Source organism: Falco rusticolus, chromosome 12 (assembly GCF_015220075.1).
Source record: "Falco rusticolus isolate bFalRus1 chromosome 12, bFalRus1.pri, whole genome shotgun sequence".
NCBI lineage: Eukaryota > Metazoa > Chordata > Aves > Falconiformes > Falconidae > Falco > Falco rusticolus.
The window spans coordinates 4847476-4864206 of NC_051198.1; positions in this window are offsets into that span (position 1 = coordinate 4847476).

Below are 16731 nucleotides of genomic sequence, written 5' to 3' on the forward strand. Positions count from 1 at the left end.
GCAAAAGAGAACTTCAAATGACTGTGATGAATAGTTGAAAGTGAACAGAGGGGCTTTTAAAACTCTTTAAAAAAAGCCTAATGCTCTGCTTCCCTAAGCAGCAGGCTACTGATGATGGAAAAGTCACAGACATACCTGCAGAGATTTGGGAAGCTCTCATTTCAGTAGGTCTTTATGGCAGCTAAAAAAAATTCCTGTGCTCCTGCCAACTTGATCAGTGAGTCCAACTTGCTTTTCTTCTTTGCACTTTGCTCTGTAAGGACAGCATGCAATGACTTGGGCAGTGCCAACTTCCAAACTCTGTTTATTCTTAGTTAGCTATCCCCACCAAGACCAGGCCATACTTGTGTGTGGTACTTTACCATACTGTGTCAGGATGAGTGTATTGTCACACAGAGGGAAGATTTTTGCTGGGGAAGTAGTCATTTGTCATCAAGACTGTTATCAATGAAGCTGAATTCAAATTTCGTGTGGCATAATCTTCCTGTCCGATGCACCATCAAGGTGTGAAACATAGAGGACTTGAGCAGTGCTGTCTTGAGGACTGCTGTCTCCTGGTTGCAGTTTGATTTCTGAGGGTAGCATAAAATACCAGGCCCTGAAAGCCCTGGATCTTCTTTGCCTTGTTAAAATCAAGTGGTGACATTTTAATTGACAGGCACTACATGTACTTCCCTAATGGCACCCTTGAAATCCAATATTAGTATAAACTATGAACTAAGCACTTTCTATGCTCTTCCTGCATCGCTGTGTTTTATAACAAGCTTTCTGAAATATTCCAGATTCAGGCTAAAAAATGTTGGCTTTTCCAACCATTTAATTTCTTGATTAAATTTTTTTTTCCTTTTTTGGCAACATGTTGAAAAATTCAGCAAAAAATTTTTTGACAGATGCCATGGATTTTTTAAAAGAAGAAGCTTTAAGTGACTCTGTTGTTTGACTACAGCTAAAATTGTTTAAAGTGGAATCAAACAGTAGTCTTTGTGTACTTTGAGCTCTGCAGGAGTATGTCTCTGAGGGGGATGCAGTATGCTGCAAGCAAATGGCGGAGTGCTGTTCCTCCCCATGCCCGCTGACACTGAGCTACTGCTTCATGCTGTCAGTATGTGCCTTCTCCCTCCTGCCACTTCCATTCCCTACCATGGTGTGTGTGTGTGCACACTCTTCATGGACTGAGTAGATGCACTGTGGGTGGCTGAATCCTGGAGGTGAGGGTGAACTTCTGTGGAAGTGGGGTCAGTGAGAGTCTGTAGGTACTATGGCATGTAGGCAGCAAAGTGTGTACAACATGGTGGGTACAACTGGCCTGAGCATCAGTGCTGCCTTAACTGATGATTTCCTTGGTTTATGCTGATTACATTAATAGGAAAATGCCCTCAAAGAGCTTTAGCTCTTAAGTTAACACAGTTTTTGTGTGGGTGAACTAATCGGGATAGCAGGCCACACCTCTTCACACAGACATGTAGGAAATGGTAAAGCAAATAAACCCAGTGGTGCCAAAATCAGAGCGATAGCTGATGAAGCCCTGATGGGAAGAACAGCCAAATAGCGTGAATGGAATGTCAGTAAGTATAGAAGTTAAAAATACACATCTCAAACCTTGAGGACACTCTGGGGACTAAGAAGCTATATTGATACTAGACTTCAAAAGATCCAAATAAACAGCAGGATTTTCTCAATGCACAGAAGTACATACTTGTGATGTCAGAGCAATGTTATTTCTGCGCTGCAAATCTCAAGACAAATGCCTAAAAAACCAGTCCAGATAAGTTGCTTCTTATTTAATTTACATTTATAATTGCTTTTATTTTATTTTCATTTATGTTAGAAATTTCGTTTTAGATTCATACTGTGAATCCCAATTTTCTATCTTTCTGGAGATAGCAATGATTTTTTTCGGGGAGACTGCATGGCTTGTATGGTAGTGAGCAGTATTTCAGAGCACTAGAGTTCAGCTTGTGTCTATGCCAGATGATCTTGGACAAGTAAAACAGGAATAAAAACATTGATTTGCTTTGTGAGGTACTTTGAGATCCACAGATGAAAAATACCAGAGAAGAGTGAGGTGTTAACCTAAAGCCAGACTTTTCCTGGATGCTTCTTATTCTGAGTGTTAGGAAGACCAACATGTCCCTTAACCCAGTGCAGACTGCTTCCCAGTTCTCAAATGTTGGGTAGGCTGTGGCTTTGTCTCTTTGTTATAGGCAAATGAGGACTGTAGTTGATATATGCATACAGTGCCTGGATGGAAACGGCTGGAAATAGCTACAATTCTGGTATCTCCATCTCTGTTACTTAACCTGGGCTTCTGTTATAATGAGCAAAGAGGATTTTAGGAGATGATTACAGTGACCTATTTCAGATGTCTGCTTTAGGATGAGATTGCTTTTGTCTTCAAGTACCTGTTCTCTCCAGTGCTCACAAAGGGAGTTTACTGTGACTACCGGGATCCTGCCACAGAGTCTTAACAAAAGCTCCTACTGTGTGTTTCACATTACTGTGTCAGAAAATAGCTGCCCTGGCTGGCCGGCAGTGAGCAGTGGCAGTTGGCTTTCTGCTGGTTAGATGTGGTGAAAAACTAGGGGTTGCTTTTGCACATATATTTTAACTCACTTTGATTTGTCTAAGAGAAAATGGAAAGATAGTAAGGTAGAGAGAAAATTTTTTTGTATTGGTGCTCTTGGTCTAATGGCAAAGCTCAGACAGAAGCAAAGGCATGACAAATACAAACCATAAAAGAAAATGGAGTGTACCGATTTTTTAATAGTAGATAGAATCTGTGGAATAATTTTCCATAGTATAAAGTCTTTGAATCAGAGTTGTAGGCTGGATTAATTGATGACTGTATTCTGTGTATAGATCAGATCAGTGATTGTAACAGTACTCTTAGAGGTGAAAACCCCAAGCACTTCTGTAGAGGAAACTGAAGAGCTTGTTGTTCTTATGACAAAGTGTATTTACGATAAATGCCAGCCTCCTGACGGGGGGCCAAATTACATGTGGTTTTGAGAGTTAGATTGGCAACTAGTTGCTGCAGGAAGAATGACCTCAGTCACGACAGTACAGTTCATACATAGATTGACATCAATTAAAACAGCAGCATCAGGATATTGGCAATCTGCACGCTTTCATATAGAAGCTTGATTAACTTTGAGAACATGAAACTCCTATGTTCTACATGTGCTGTTTTGCCCAGCCTAGCTTTCTCAACAGAAATACAGAACATGTAAGAAAATACATAAAAGCATAATAAGGTTTTAAAAAGCTACATTAAAGCAGCATCTAGACTCATCAAAGAACATCAGGGACCACTGTGCATACTGCTGTACAAATAAGTAGTAGCAGGCATCCCCTGCTGTGTGAACATTTAAAAGACACGGAGGGAGCAGCATTCTCTGCTTGTGGATGGCTCTGGCCTTGTCAGTTGTTTCAGTGTGAAAGGGAACAGCCATGTCTAAGGGAGGAGAAGGCCACTTCAGTGCATTTTATCACTTTCAGTTTTAGAGAACACTGTAGTCCTCAGAGCATGGCAAAAAATGCCCTCTATAACCTGTTTTGTATTTTTAATACATCGAACTGTTTGTACAAGAGTGAAGCTCAGAAATATTGCTGAGCTTTGCCCTATTTGCAAATTCCCTTAGTTAATCTTCTCACCTCTGTGCTTCAGTAGTACTTGAGGGCTATGTAGTGCTCTGTAGCACTGAGTGAGCTTCTGCAGGGGAGCTGCTTTTAGAACTGGATTTGAGCTCTGTTATTGAGAACTCATTGGAGGGCAGTGCACTACAAAGTGGGACTCTTGAAAGCTAGGTGCTGGGAAGAGAGGAAATGCTGCATGAGCAAGAAGTGAGATTATAAATTAGAATTCAGCTCAGCACATTTGGAACCACATAAACAGATTAGGGGTTTGTAAAAGAACGCCCTCAAGGATTCAGAATTACAGCCAAAGTGGAGGGAAAACATAATGCTACAGTACCCTGTGATTTATGCATCAAATAAGATTGAATTAGTCACTAATGTGAAGTGGGTTTGGAAGGATTAATAACCCTTAGCCAGCAATTAATTGTATGATGATCAGCTATAAATCTTCTTTGAGCGAAACAGGAAGTAAGCAAATCTTTTCTCTCTGGAGGTGGGCAATACTCATGCCATTGTTCAAGGGCAGCCCAGTTTGAATTTATTTTTTTTTCTCAGGGGACACTATGGATTGCTCATGAAAACTTGCCCATTTCCAGTTTGCTCAGAAGATATGTGCTGCCAGATGGGCCTGTCAGGGGATGGGACAACTGTGTGAAACCATTAACTCCCATTTGCCTGGCTTATACAGTTAGCAGTGTACAGTTCACTTCTTGGAATGTGCACATCTGCACAGAGAGGGAATAGAAGTGTGAAAATGCTCCAGGTTGCAAACTCTTAGTTGTTACTTTTCATGCTCTGACTGTTTCAGTCCTGAACGACTTTTAAGCTCATTTTTCCTACTTGTTGTGGTTATTCGAAGTGGAAAACTTTCTGTTAAGGACTAAAAATCCTGTTCTAGTTGACGCTTTGCCCATTTGTATTTGTGCCAAAAACAGTGTGACTTTTGATTTCTTCTGAGCATATGTCAGCTGGTGACCCACCACACCTTCTCTTGTGTGGCCTATATAAACTGATGCCGACTGAAGCTTCAAAGAGTGACTTTTCTCCCTGTAGGACTCTACCTCACACTTATTTCCAATAAACTGCTATCCTCTCAATTTTCCACAAGCAACAGTACAATTGAGCAGTAACCTCAGTGTATGAAAATCTGTGTGGCAGATGAAAGAAACATCATTAGACTAGAGGCAGCTGGAGTGCATTCATGAAGCGTAAAGAGCTCAGCTCCCATAGAATCTCTTTTATGAATGTTTAGAGTTTAAGAGAAAAAAAAGTTTAGCTATTTGATGGCAGTGAAATTCTTGTCAACCCAGGAAAGAGAGCGAGCTGTTTGAGTAAACAAGTTGTGTTCATCCAAAGAGTAAGGAAGGGAAGAGTTACCCTTCCCTGTGAAGAGATCTGGCTGGATTAGCCAGCTGTGAACCCCCTGGGGTATTTCCATCTGGACAGTCAAATTTGTTTAGGTTGTTGAGGGAGAGGTACCAGAAGACGCACTGTCCATAAGACACAGGGAGTCCTCTGGATGGCAGAATAGGCTGCTGCTACGTTATAAAAAGGTATCTTTCATTTGTTGCTCTCTTTATTATTTTAAATGAATGCTTAGCATATTTTTGTTAAATTTACCTGAACTTCTGTAGCTTCGCTGCTACAAACTTACTGCACAAGATGTATTTGATCTGCACAAGGCACCCTGGTGGACTCAAGCACAAGATGCAGTGGACCTACAATCAGCACTTGCTCTAAAGTCCATCCTTAGGAATGTTCAAGGCTTCCCTTCCCTGAGGGTGCACCAAAGAGGTGGTTGTAGTTGCTGTGAAGCCAGATTTGTGGAGTAGGAATGATACCTGCTCTTTTCAGCTTAGCTGAGCAGTCCTAGAGAGCCAAAGCAGTTCCTAAACCAAGTCACATGTGTGTGTCACCACAGCTGTTGCCTGCAGCAGTTGTTCCAGGTGGCTTTTTCCCCTTTTCCACTGTGGGAACATTGCCTGTTTGCTTCTGAGAGGACCTTGGAACAAGCTATCCACAGCTAGAGTATCCACATGAAAATCAAGTGAGAATTGCTTTGGTTTAGGCTTACCTTTTCCGAGTCTTTGTGGAAGTACTTGCAAAGCTGATTGGTAGATCTCTTCAAGATTAGGCTGCTGGCAGTACTTTTGTGAATAATGTTTGTGGAACCAGAACCATAAAAGGCATTAAAATACTCTTCCTAAGTACAGTTACCCCTGTGCACATCTATGGAATGTGATTTTGAAATGCCTCAAATTCACACTCATGCAGAATCTGTCCCTGTTCCCTGTGACCTTGATCAGGAGCATTTCTTCTAATGCCTGTTATGCTTCTAGATAAGCAGAGCACCACCCATTGACCCAGACGGGTCATTATCTCTTCCCTTTATCAGGAATCCTTCAGCCAATTAATCACACACTGCTCTGCAATCTTGAGGCTCAATTATGCCTGGACAAGTGTTGCTCAGCTGTTGCTCCTGCTACAGATGTGACATATCCTGAGATTAGCTCCGATTCACAGAAGGTCACTGATTCAGTATCAGGCGCTAAGAAAAGCTGGGCTGTCTGGGAGGGAAGTGACACCATCTTAGAAGCATTTTATCACATAGTAAGTGTAGATGTCTAAAAAATCCTGCTTGCCACCACCACATCACAGCAAGTCCTCTTCACTCACTGTTACCTCTCATCCTGAGACAATTTACCAGTTTTTTCTAGATGGAGATGTCAGCAGACTAATAAACTGTTAGTAGTGCACCGATGACAGACAGTAGCTAGTTCTCCTTTTGGACAGTAGATAGCTTAACTTTGAATCCCTGTAAGAAACCTACTTTTTCCTCTTTTGTGAAGACCCATTTTGTATACGTGAAATAGTTTATGTCTTTGTTTTCATTTTCCTATTGTTACTAGTTGCTTGGAACACTCCATCATGGACATGTTGCGTGTGTGAAATAGTTTGATAGTATTTTTGATTGTTCTAAAAATTCTGCCTTAGTTTTTTTGGTTTTGTTTCAGCAGCGGTGGCTTGGCATAACTTGCCTGGGTTGGACTACATTTTGTGGCTCCCAGAAATACTACGGGGCACCCACTGAAACTATGAGCAAGCTGTACCTAATCTTGGCGGTGTGATTCTGTGTTTGTGAGGATCTTCTTTTGTCACCGTTTTCTTTTTAGTTACACAGAAACACAGGCAAACATTTGGTTGAAATGCTTGCAATTCTGTAAAATGATATTATCCTTTCATAAAAAGGTGGCCTTCCAGCTTCTATAAGCAGACCTTGCTAGAAAAACCCTGAGTTTCGAATCTTTAAATATGGTTCTTACTGTTTATTTTTAAAAAACTCTTTTTCCTTTTGAACAAGATAAGCAGATGCTGACTATGTAATTGTTTACTATACAAAATTGTTAACTATACAGAATGGCTACCCTTTATCACTTTCAGACTTCAAGTAAATGTTCTTTGGAACCTCTGCAGAATGAAAGCCGCGTTTGCATTGCAGCTGTGGATGGTGTCGCACAGAGTCAGTGGGCAGAAAGGATCTGCTTCTGCACCATACCCCTGGCTGGGGGCTCTTTGCATGCTGGTGTGAACACAGAGATATCCAGCGAAGTTAAGTAGGGTTTGAAGCTGTGTATGAACAATTTGATTTAACTGGGGCTGAAGCAGCTGTAAGCACACAGCGGGGCCGTATGTTAGCTTGCAGGGCTGAGCCTTCCAGTCTGAAGAGCTGGAAAGTTGCTGTTTTGAAACACCCAGATATTCTGCACCTCACTTTCTGCAGACAGAGCCACTGCTATTCCTTCTCACACTGGCGTCTAAATTTGGAGTCTTAACTAGTGCTGTTTGTGGGTTAGATATTGTAAAGAAGCATAAGCAAGATAGCTTTTTTTTCTTTTTTTCGTAACGAGTTATTGCTCACTAAACAAGGGAAAAGTGAAATGTTCAGTTGAAAAGTGAAATGTGTTGTCCAGGCTTAAAGCAGCTAAGAAATAGCAGGACACAGGGAAAAACCCAAACTACACTGCCTGCTGTGAGACCATTCAGTGGATATTGGTGAATACATATAAACAGTTGTAATAGTATTATGGCTGGTGTTCTCACATGCCGACTAACATTACTGTTCTATGTTGTCTTTTACAGGTTTAAATAAGGTTTAGAAAAGTTTTAAGCGGGCTCATTTTGAATGGGCTTTTTTGCTCAGATTCTCACATACAAGTTCTAACTGACTGGTAGGTTCAGGTTGTGCATGAGTCCCACCCTGCTAGGACAATGAAAAATGACTCTTCAGAGAGTGTGTTGCAATCTAAGTATATGGCTACACGAGTCTGATGTCATATATTTGTTGCTGGAAAAGTTACATTTATGTCTTGTTATAAAACTTCATTTTCATTTTCAAGATATGGAAAATGGAGACTGGAAACGTGACTGTAAAAGGGGTATTTCACTTGAAACTTGTATTTTATTTTATTTCTCAAAATTACAAGGTAATATTTGGGCTTGGCTGCTTGTTCAACAGCAAATACTGCAGATGTATCCATTTTTTAGGACACAGTTATTTGAATTAGAATACTTCTGTTATTTTGGCTGTCCAGAAAGTTGCTGGGAAGCAAGCCAAACTGAACTCTTAATGAAAATAAATTGTTGCCTAGTTGAGACATTTTGTCTTAAAAGATGTTCAAGAAGGAATGCTGTAGGTGTTCTGCATGAAAATATTTTGTGCTGTTCAAGCAAAGGAAGAAAGTGCTGCGGTCTGTGATGGTAATAAATACAGAGCTTCCTGACCACACTGCCTGTGGCTGAAGGGTAGCACACAGTGGTGATGGACTAGAGGCTGAGGAACCGAGTCGGGACTATGACTTTCAGGTATCCTCCGTCGTGTTGTGCTGTGTGCACTTGCCTTGTGTCGTGGGCTTTCAGTGCAGGGCACGTTCCCAGTGAAGGCCGCAAGTGGTATCTGATGCTGTGTTTCACTGACTGGTCTGTGAGCTGGATGTCACCTTCTGCCATGCTTTCTCAACACAACAGCCAGACTTAGTTACATGCCTCTTGCTTGCCTTGTAGTGTATATAGTGTGAAATCATTACACAGAGGGGAGCATACAGACTGCTTTTGTTTCTGTAGCTCAGAGGTCTCCAACCTTCCCCTCAGTTTTTAAAAATAATTAAATGGGAAACTTAATTTCAAACATATCTCCAAAAACCCAGATAGAGGTGGTCTCATCCTAAAGATGAAAAAGAGGATTCAGTCTGGAGGGAACTGAAGTTATTTTGGTGTTTTATAGATAACCTTCCAGTTTTCTATCGCTTGCCACTTCATCTCTTGTGGGGTTAGTGCTTGGACTCTGCTACCCTTTTTGCCAGAGTTTCTGCTCTCTGTGCTGATCAACCACAGGAGTGGAAAAGAAGCTGGAAAGATGAGAGGAGCTATAGACTCCTAAAAAAGGCATAGGAATTTGCTAGGGATCCAGGTAGGAGTGGACTGTGCAATTGAGCTGGGCGCAGCTAATTTGCCATGTAGTCCCAATAGGAACCAGGCAGAGCTAAGAATAGAGCAGATATGACAGCTGGCTTCTTAGTATCAAGATGAAGGACATGAAATTTTTCTATCAAATCAAATATTTTTGTTCTTACTGCTGTCCACTAGCAGTTAGCTAATATGGTAAAGACAAGAGCAGCTGGCAGATGAATTAATGAGCAGTGTGTCTGTTATAGTGATCATCTAGTACAGCTGGAGTTGATGAATATTAATGCAAGAGCTCTCTTCTGGGCTTCTTGGTGGAAGGGACATCTATCTGTAAGCAGGAGAAATACTTGGAAACCTCAAGTAATAAAAATTTAAGCCAAGCTTTTACTGCTCTTTGTTTTTCTACCACTTTATTCAAGTTATTTGAAAGGGACCTACCTCTACTATCGCTGAAAAGCACAAGAAATTGTTGTCTGTGTATTCAGGTCTGGGTTAAAATTTGCGACATTTTGTCCAACATTGCAATATTTATAAACAATTCTTAAAAGTTAAAAATAAAAAAGCTCTTTCTCAACTTTGGCCCTAAACATTTGAAATTCTTTGTCTAAGAATTGAAATATTTGGCATATAATCTGAAAGAGATTACATAGTGCTGTTTCTCCAGTGTTGGATCTCCAGTGGTATATCTCTGCTGCTCTGGTGGGGTCTTGGCAAAATGAAGAAACACTGAATGAAGTTTATTTTCTCTATGTTGAGATTGTATCAGATCTGTCTAAAAGCATGCCCTTTTTTTATTTTTAATTTATTATCATGTGTTCTAAAAGGATCACTTCCTGCTTAGAAAAAGTTAAATGTTTTTCTTGTTTTCAATTTATTGCACTAGTTTTAAAATAAAACTTCACTAACAGTCTTGAGCATTATGGTTCATTACTAAAACTAAGTTATTTGCTTTACCATGTCTCAAATTGAAAGCTAAACATCACCAGCCACCGTTTACAGGTAGGGATATGGAAGCAAAGAAGTATCAAGTAAGTTGTCCAGGATCACTCAGCAGTAGACTCGGAAGTAAAACCCATGTTTCTCTGCTTAGTCCAAGAAGCATCACCTGTTTTGGTGAAAATTAACATTTAGCTGAAGTATAAAATATATTGTTAGTGATTGTGTGGATGAGCAGATTAATAACTGTGGTATTGGCCAGGGAAATATTTCTGTTCAGACTCTCATTATCTAACAGGTGTGAGCAGATGTGATTTAGCACAGGGACTTTACTAAGTTACATAAGAACAAAACCAAGAGCCTGACCTTATAGAGAGTTGTGGTGGTAAAACACTACTGTGAGGTGAGATAGGGCCCTGAACACGGGGTGCTATGGCCAATTAAAGTCACTATGAATGTGTCTGTCAGTTTAAGGAGTATTGAATCCTATAAGTGATCCTGTAAATATCTATACTGCCTTCTTCCACAAAATCTTCTCATTCTTTGGTCTTGCTTCTTTTTCCTTTTTTCCTCTGAGAAATTATGGATTCTGTTGGTGGTGATTGTAGTCCCAGGTTCCTTAGTTCCAGATGGATGTGGTCAGGATTTTGTGAGATTTGCGATTAAGGTCCCATGAGCAAATGCCAACATGTGTGCAAGCACTGCTGTACGCTTTTCTCCTTCTCTAATTTATTACCTTGCAACATCTGAATACAGAGGAAATTAGAGATTCAGATTTGTACTACTCAAAGAAAAAAAAAAGGGAGAGAAAGAAAAAAGAAAAAGAAAGGGGGAAGGATCCCACCAAAATTGCTTTGTGATTCACTGTGGGGTCGTGACCCCATCCCGCTGAGACTGCTGTTCCAAAGTAGTAACTTGGTAGCTGGAGTTTTTTAAAGTGGTTGTTGATTGGCGTAGCTGTAAGAAAATCACATTTCCCTGAAACTCTTAGGGATACTTTAAATGGGTGGATTATCCAGCTGCCTGATTAGAAGTTTGGGTTATGTAAACACTGAGTGTTTAGATTTAGGCTTTTCAGTTGAAGTCCAGGCAGCTGTTTGCACTTAACTCCATCAAGAAGCCCAGTTAATCAAAGAGCAGGAAGGATTTTTTACCTTCTTAAACCTGTGTCATTATTTCTGCTGTCCAAACTCTTTGGAGTTAGGCTTGTTGCAGTGTAGAACAAGGTATTTTGGATGTTCTGCTGAGGAAATAGGAAAAAAATGGATGGAGTTTTGGTTAGCAAGATCTTGTGCCTTGTAGTTTTTTCCCCCTTTGCTGTGACGTATCATTTCTCCAGTCAAAACTGTGTCAAGCCTCTAATCACAACCAGTTTGTGCCTTTAAAGCTATGGATCGTAGTGGTGATCTCTATTGTTATCCAATCTTGTTTAATAGCTTCTTTGTGTATTTGTGTACTTGAGGGATCAGCTTGCTTTCCTAACTTCAGTGGATGAATAGTCTCTGAAATTAAGTTCTTTTCTGTTGGACAGACCTCTGGCAGAGGTCTGCCCACGACCAGGGGTGTGAGACATCTTTCCACACTTAGATCTTTATGTCCGTGTTCTGTATCTGACATAGTAGGAAAAAGTAGATGACTTGTCATGGCCTTGGTCTTGGTGCTTTTACACCGCAAGGGTCCTGTGCCCTGCTCCTTCTCATGGATTTTTATTTTTGGAACAGCTCCAGCAAGTCCCAGGGGGGCACTAATATGCCCCAAGTTGTCTGTATGTTGTGATGTATGGTATGTGCTACATTTGCTCATGGTGTCATCATATGCATGCTCAGAGAGGGACATTGGTAGAGCAGTAGATGGGAAAAAGAGAGGGTACTCTGTGGTGCAGGGAGCTGTCAGTCAGGCTCTGAGGGAACCGGAGGGGACTGGGGAGAGTCCCTAGAGTCACCAGGGTGCAATTTGCTGCAGCTCAGAAGGCTGTTGAAGCCATGGAAGAAGAGACAGAGATAGGGAGTTGCAGTTATAACTCTCATATTAGAGGTTATATGTCCTTTCCTGCGATCTTCTACTTGCCTTGAGTTTTCACTATGAAAAAAATTAGTTGCTGCTGAAGTCAAATTTGACTTTTTAAGTCTTTACTTGGAAGGCTTCTTAGAACAGAAAGTGGATGTAGATCCACTTCAAAGCTTTGGCTTTCTCATGTCATGCTCCTACGCATGTACCGTTTCCAACCATCAGGACCTATGGACCCTGTTTACACCGGATTTATTTTAGGGAATTCTTGACAGTGTGAATAGATAGCGGAGCTGAGTAGCTTAACACTTCAGGATCCAAGCAATGAAAGAGTCTTTGTGTAGCAAAGAAACAGTCTTTCTTCTCCAGAAAAAAAAAAAAAAAAAAGAAAAAAAAAAACTTCTAAAAATTGGTTTTGTTCTTCTGTGTACTGCTTTAACCCCTACCAATCTGGAAATTTCTGGAGAAAAAAAACCAAAACCCAAACAAAACTTTTTGTGAAACAGCTTTTCTCAGTGGTTATCTCTTTACTTTCCACTTCTGGTTGTTGTAATTATATTTCTGCTTTTTAGTTAAAAGTCACCAATATTAATTGCTGGTTTCTATTTATGATGTTTTTCTTTGTTTTCTAAATCTAGAGACATTGAGAGGCAAGCAATGAGCACTTTAACGTGCATCTCTGACAGCACCTGCACTTGTGATTAGCCAAAAATGATTTATGCTTACTTGGTATCAGTGAGATATGCTTCCTTGGATGTATGCTTACAAGTGTACTGTGTGCTACCTAAACAATATATAATACAGTACAAATTTGTAAGGAAGCCAATCAAGTCTAGCTTTAACAAGCAAAGCATATTAAAATATTTTAGTTTTTCTAAAATCATCTTCTCTAAATCTTTGAAATTGACAGCTATTATATAGCTGTGACCATGACAGCATCACCAGTGAACTCTCATGGTGCTTTGTAGTATCACACAAGTGATACTATTTGCATTGAACTGTCCTGAAGCTGTCAAGGGCCCAGCTGTGATCTTTTATGGCCAGAGAGGAAACACCCAGAGAACTGCGGTTTAATAGGGTAGGCGTTTCCCTATCAGTTTACAGGATAATAAATCCAAGACCCATAATTCCAGCCTGAATTACTAATCAGTGTCATACTGTAATTAAAGAAAATATTCTTGAGACTGTTACTGCTAAATATTGATTTGCTTTTAATCTATAAAACAAACTTAATTTATATTTTATAATATACATAGCTTTCCCTGTAATTAGATCTAATACTTAACGATGTTGTTAACTAAGAAAATGTGTGTCAAATTATCTTGAGGAAACCCTAATTGACATAGGGATCATTCTGTCTTCTGCACTATATGGTGCCTGGGGACAAATCTATTCCTGTAAGAACAAGAATAAACCCCACACAAATAATAAGCACATGGAGATACAACAGCCAGCAAAGGACTCTGGTGAAAAATCGGCATGTCTCTGCTGACATTTAATAATGTCATCTAATATTGAGATACCAATCAATATTTGCAGATAATTTAAATGGATCAGATGGTCCTGACAGGAATGTCAGACAGTTGATCTTTTTATGTCTTCTTTCCTTTTGTTTACACTGCTCTGAAGATACACTTTACATGTGCCAACCTCTAAGGTGGCAGTTGGGTATCAGGTTGTGGGCATGTAGACTGAAATATCAAATTTTTGCTATTATTGTTCATAATGCTTATTTTCAGAGAACCAGACATCTAGGTAGAATATAACATTGTCACAACCTTTCACATTTTCACATGTATTTATACCTGTGCTTTTCTACTTGCCTTTCTTGTTTTGCAAACCTCATATATGAGAAGGAGGAGGCAGTGTTTTAGATACCTCCTCCCAGGTGATCCTGTGCTATTTACCGTTACCAGATGTGAAGGGCTTCGGTGTCCCTTCTGTAAAGAATAGGGTAGTACTTGGAGCTTGTTTTTCTTACAGCATGCCATGCTAGAATAACATTATAACTGCCTGGTCTCCTGGGAAATACTTCCACCTTTTACCTGTGATTAACCCACCAGGCCACTTTATGTCACTATTGCTCCACGTTCAAATGTGGCTGAAGCTGCATCTATTGAGCAGCAGGCCAGGATGCACTTTCTAGTCTGTTACAGACTTTAGAAATCCAGTCTTCCAGGCGTGGGGTCTCAGACTTGGCCTTGAATGGCTCCTTTTGGTAGGAATATCCCTCTCAGTTGTTTACCAGCCAGATGACTCTGATTTCCAAATGCAGGAGATGCCTGGTCACTTGAGTTCCCTGGATAATTATTTCCTTTTAGATTGGGCTCCTTTGTGACTTCAGCTGGAAGTAGATGGGCCAAGGAATGATCTTATCAACATTCTCTTTTTCCTCCAGCTTTTGGGACAGCTGGCTTAGCAGCCACCCAGTTGGGAGAAGTAGCAAGCCAGTCCTCGCTCTCTGCAGTAAGGCTGTGGCCAATAAGTAAATGTCACGGTTGCCAAGATAAGGGTAATAAAATCTCATGCTTGAGGGCATAAGACAATCATTGCAGAAGTCAAGCTGGAATTCCTCCCCAAACATGCTACAGCATTACACAGTTACCTTAGCCAACAGTTCTTGTGAGTTTTCCATAGTGTAGCTTCTCTCTACAAGGAAGGTCCCCTCAGACAGTCTATTCCCCACTTCTGCATGTCAAATCTTCCTTGTAGCTGTTCCAGTGCTTACTTGTGAAAAAGGTTGGAAAAGTTGGGGGGTAGGCAGAACCTCACATTGATGCCAGTTGTGCTGTTGCTGCTTGCTGGTGTCTATTTACCATTGATGTATGTGCTGGGTTTTTTCCTTCCTTTTGGAGACATGTCTACAGTCAAGTAGTTTCTGCAAAACTCCTACTGTTGTGATGCAGCTGCAAAGGTTGGAAATGTGAGTTTAAATCAGCTGCGGTTGTTTTCACCTCCATGTGTTCTAGACTCTGCTTTATATCCAGGCTTTCTGGAAAAGAAACGTGCACTGGAGAGAAAGACTAGAGGTTTAAATCATCAGCTGATATAAATGGGCATCATTCCATTGACCTCAGTGGAATGACACTGGCCTGTGCCAGCCCAAGAGTCTCTGTGGTGAGGAGGGAAACTGGAGAAAAGCAACTCTAAGGCGTATTCATTCATTTGATTTAGTTTGTGAAGTAATGGGAAAATTCTGTTGAGCAACTTGAGTCTGGAAAAGGACTCAAGTGTCTGCAGCCTCAGGTTAGGAGCGTGGGCTCCCTGTGCATGCCCCAGGAGAGGCACGTGCCAGCATGCTGTGTGCTTTGAGCTGGGCAGTAGGGAAGTATGCAAGCCCTGGCCCTCTACAAAATTCCTCCCTGCATGGGCATTCAGAGGCAGGAGCCTTCTCCTGGAAATAAGATGTTTTAGCGGCCTTTTGATAAAAGAAATGGATGTGAAATGGCACTTTTATTTTAGACAGTGCTTTAGTGGTTTGGTACTCACTATTTTGCAAGTCCTGTGGTATCAGGGCAATATCTTTTTATTCACACAATCTGTATGGGAACCTGTGTGTGAGAGATTTCTGGAGACACCTGTAGGTGATTCACTTGTCTGTGAAGGCACATCTGATGCAGCCTTATTCCCAGAGGTGGACATTGCAGGGGGGTTTGTGAGTGTCAGACCCATGTCCCTGGTTACTATGAGCTAGCAATTGCCCCAGACTGGCACTATTAAGACACCAGACACTTTGAGGTCTGGTGAATGCTGTGTTTGCACAATGAATCAGATTCATCAGAGAATTACTTAGCAGTGACAGTAAAAGAGAATCTATAATTATGATTCAGTGGGAAAATATACAGCGGTCACTAACCCATGTAACTCTTACTTCTGTTTATGTGGTGTAGCAATGTAGTGTCAGTGTTCTGAGCTCTAATATGAAATATCTACTATATACACTGGGTTTTCCCAGCACTCTTTGTTTAGTAATCTTAAGAGCACAGCTAATGTGAACTTTGGATTTTTCCTTTCTGAAGGGAGAGGTGCTGCCATGCCTCATTTACATGGCAGATTGGAGTGGGAATAGCAATTGCTAGAGTCAAGTATAGGCTCTCAACCCAGAAAAGTTGATCTCTCATTCTTAAATTTTATTGGATTTTAGTAGCTGATTCACCTGTCACATCCATTGGCTTTGCTCTATTTTTAGGATAAATATCTATGTCAATGGTAAAATTGGTTAGAATAATTAGACTAAAATAATTAAGATTATGCAGAGATATTGCTTTACCCTCTGAATACTTTGGATGGCTTCTCCTACCTGAACCAGAATCTTCTGCTGCGTTACACCCTTGGAGAGAAGGTGGGCACAGCTATGGCCACCAGGGTCCTGCCGCATCCTGGGAAACAGAGCAGAACCTGGTCCAAATGGGAGAACAGGGACATCAGGCAACTAAAGCAGAACTTCTCTTCAGCCTATGTTTTCAAACAGAAAGGGCTGAAATTTTGGCCAGGGTAGTCCCATCAGAACTGAAAGCCAGCTCAACAGCCAACTGATTTTTTTAAAACCTGCAAAAACTGAGTTCTGTCATCCTTGCTTCTGAGTGATGTTTAGAGATAGCTGGAAAGATTACTTTGAAGTGTGATTTTTGCTTTTTTTTACATTACAAATATTTAATCCTTATATCCTCCAGCATGGAAACACAGGCA